The sequence below is a fragment of the Rattus norvegicus genome, chromosome 19 (genome assembly GCF_021556685.1).
Source record: "Rattus norvegicus strain SHRSP/BbbUtx chromosome 19, alternate assembly SHRSP_T2T, whole genome shotgun sequence".
Taxonomy (NCBI): Eukaryota; Metazoa; Chordata; class Mammalia; order Rodentia; family Muridae; genus Rattus; species Rattus norvegicus.
This window is the reverse complement of record NC_141552.1, coordinates 38,290,001-38,293,936: the sequence shown is the minus strand read 5'-3', so window position 1 is coordinate 38,293,936 and position 3,936 is coordinate 38,290,001.

The following is a 3,936-nucleotide window of genomic DNA, read 5'->3' as shown; positions in this document are numbered from 1 at the left end:
CTGAGTCAAAAAAGTCCCTGAATGAAATGAATAAGAAAACGACTTTAACCGTTTCATTGCCACGATAGGCTCTGCCAAAACTTCCTGTGGGCTGGTGGGCGGGGGCACTGGGTTCCCGGAGTCAAGCCGGGGAAGGATCTCTTAATTCAAGGATGGGGGAAGCGTCCCCGATGACTTTCGCAATGTCCAACGAAAGGGGATGCCGGCCCGGCCTCCTGTCTCCGGAGTTGTAACCCCTCGCTCGAGGTCTCCAGAACTCCTGGATGCCCAGAACTCCTGGATGCCCGGAGGGGGGTCCCAAAGTCCCCTCCTCAGGGGCCTGAGTCATATACAAGGAAAGCCGAGCCGCGAGGTATGAGTCATCCAGGCAGAGCAGGGGAGTGAGGCCGAGTGCGGTCTGGGGACCCCAGGGCTGGCCTGAGTCACGCACGCCCTGGCCCTACTGACCCCCAGCCCTGCGGTACCGAGATCAGGAGTGGGAAGCACATGGTCGGCGGGAGGGAGGAAGCAAGCGCCTGCCGAGCCAGGAAGCTGTTTCCATGGCAACGGGGGGGTCTCAGCTCATTAGAGGAATGTCTTCCCAGCAGGGACTGCCCCGCCCAGAGAGCTGGGGAAGCCCCCGTTCGTTCGGTCCTGGGGCCCGGAGTTTCGGGTCGGGCAGGAAGGGGTTAACGGCAGTCCCCCTTCGAGTTTCACCTGCGCTCCAAAGTCTCTCGTTCCGCAGTACTACCCCTCCCCCCCCCCCGCAGCGCTCCAGCGGCTGCCCCCGCGCGCTCACGTACGCTTACAGCTACCCCACCCCCGGCTTGTACTCGCACGCACGACCGCGTCGGGCTCCACGCACGCAGCGAACTCCTTCGTGTCTCACGTCACGAACGACGCACGCGCCCCCGCAATGCGGGGTGGAGTCCTCCCAGAGGAGAGTCACAGACAGCGACAGTGGTGCGCATGTCGATTCCTCCACTGAGTTGGCTGTCTGGTGTGACTTTGACACCCCCATCCACATACAAGGTCACAAACAATTCTGACCCACAGTGTCACGGACACAGGATACACCTGCTGCACTGTAGCAGAAACCCCTGTTCTGTTAAGCCCTTCGAACATGGACAGGGTCACACAGTCACACAGCCACTTAAACCTGGAAGCTGAGTTGCGCAGCACATCGGCCATATAACGTGTGTAGTAGATACACAAACAGTCGTATGCACACACAGGCATTTACATAGCCATATGAACACACAGGCGTTTACATAATGGCCCATCATCAACGCTAGTGGAGCGGCCACTGTCTTGGGATTTGGACAAGTACCTCTCACATGTAAATTGTGGCTGAGACACAAGGTAGAGACAGCCATGTATGTCATCGCCGAGTTATCACAGGCAACACGCATAGATACTTTGCTTGTTAAAGGGGTACGATAAGCCAGGAGCTATAATAAGAGGGCATTATCACAGAAAAACAATGGCCAGGAGTAAGTAGAGTGCCTAATAAAATAATCCATTTTTTCCACTCAGAAACACGGGTTCTACTGAGTTGTAGGTCACACCAAAGCAGCAGGGTGTGATTACAGACAGATCCTAACGCCAACCCGAGGCAACTAAGGGTCACACGTTTCTCATACACAGAATAAATAACAGACTGACCCAAAAGAGGGGTCACAGTGAGGAGACTGTTGTTGGCACGGGAAGACAAAATCAGAGCTGAACAATCTCAGACACTGCTTAGACTAGACAAAGAAACACAAGGAGCGTGGAATGAGGGCCCTGGTAATCCTAACCTGGAGTTTTGTTTGTTTTTGAGACAGGCTCTCACTATATAATCCTGGCTTGCCTGAAACTTGTTATATCCTCCAGTCTCCCCTTGGTAACAGAGATCACCTGATGTTTGACCTCCTATGCTGGGATTGAAGGCGGACACCACCTAGGCGGGCTAACCGTATTTTTGGTTTATTGTTTTTGAGACAGGGTGTCACTGTGTAGACCAGGCTTCCACCTCGAGCATAGAAAGCCAAGTGCTGGGGTTGGGGATTTAGCTCAGCGGTAGAGCGCTTGCCTAGCAAGCGCAAGGCCCTGGGTTTGGTCCCCAGCTCTGAAAAAAAAGAAAAAAAAAAAAAAAAAAAGAAAGCCAAGTGCTGGGATTTCAGGCAAACACCGTGAGACATCCTTTTGTTTTCCCTTCCCAGGTGTAAAGATTACAAGTCCACGAAGTTCAGCTGTTTTTTCAAGTTTCTTTTTCAGGTTCATTGTGTGTGTGTGTGTGTGTGTGTGTGTGTGTGTGTGTGTGTGTGTGTGAGAGAGAGAGAGAGAGAGAGAGAGAGAGAGGGAGGGTTGGCCTACATGAATATATGTGCACCGCCATATATGTGCCTGGTGCAAATATGTTGTATACCCTGGTACTGGAGCTACGGATGGATGGCTCTGAGCCACCATGTGCATGCTGGGAACCAAATCCAAACTAGGTCCTCTGCAAGAGCAACAAGTGACCTCATCTGCTGAGCCACCATTCCAGCCCTACACCCATCTTTTTTTTTTTTTTTTTTCCGGAGCTGGGGACTGAACCCAGGGCCTTGCGCTTGCTAGGCAAGAGCTCTACCACTGAGCTAAATCCCCAACCCCCACCCATCTTCTAAACTTGTGTATATGCACAGACTGATGTGCTGAACTTCCTGACAGCCATCAGATCACACTCATACACTCAGCTGTACAAACTCCAGGATCCCAAGACACAAGTGGAGGCTAAGCCAATCACAGACCCACCACCTTCCTCCTACACAGACAGAAGCACATTTCCCTTGGACTTGGATACTCAGTGTGTGGGGTGGAGCAGCAAGGGAGCTCCAGCAGAACCCCAGTAACTGGGTGCAGGGAGCTTGGCAGAGGAGTCACAATGGCAACAGAACATGGAATTCACACAGGATTTTGCATACTCGTAGGGGTGGGTGGGTGCTGTCCTCTGGTTGTGGAACCAGGGTCCCCATCACAGCTGTGATGACTGGCTCAGCATCCAGATGTGCAGGCTGAAGGGGATGGGCTGGGGTCCAGCTGTGGCCTTAGGGAGGGGCTGAGTCACTCACTTCCCAGCAGTACAACCCAGGCTGGATCCAGCTGTTCCTGGAAACAAGTAGGAGGTGGGGTCCCCAAACCAGCTCGAGGTTACTGATCCAAACTTGCAGAGCAGGGACTATAAATGGAGTCTTTCAGATTTCTGCAAACTTTTGAGGTTCCCTACACCTAAAATGGGTTAGCCTCCTCCTAAATGCAAGGTCAGTCTCAAAGGAAGGATTTGTAGCTCTTTTTTACAGAATTAAAGGCACTTATATCCAGAGCATTGCTCCTTGGTTGTAAAAAGAGATTGCCTTGGGGTTGGGGATTTGGCTCAGTGGTAGAGCGCTTGCCTAGCAAGCACAAGGCCCTAGGTTCGGTCCCCAGCTCCGAAAAAAAGAAAAGAAAAAGAAAAAAAAAAAAAGAGAGATTGCCTTGTTGCCAACATAAAAGCTTACTTTTCTTCCCCCTAAAAGGTGCGACTCCCTGCTGACCCTGTGGGAGGTTATAATTCTTTCCCCAGGAGAAAGTGAAGTTTTTGTGTTTATTCATTCAGTATTTATTTCTTTAGATATAGGGTCTCTCGAATGTGGTCCTTGCTACCATGGAACTCAATATGTAGCCCAAGCTGGCCTCAAACTCACTGCAGTCCGTCTGTTTGCTTGTTTGTTGTTTTCTGAGACAGGGTCTGTGTAGCCCTGAATGGCCGGGAATTCTCTCTGTAGACCAGGTTAGCCTCATACTCAGAGATCTACCTGCCTCTGCCTCCCAGCTTCATTTAAAATTGTGACTTCTTGAACATCTGGACAGCTGCAATATTACATCAACATTGGAACAACTTAAGTCACCCATACCTGGATCCTCAGATTTCCCCTAAACTTCAAAAATCTCTCC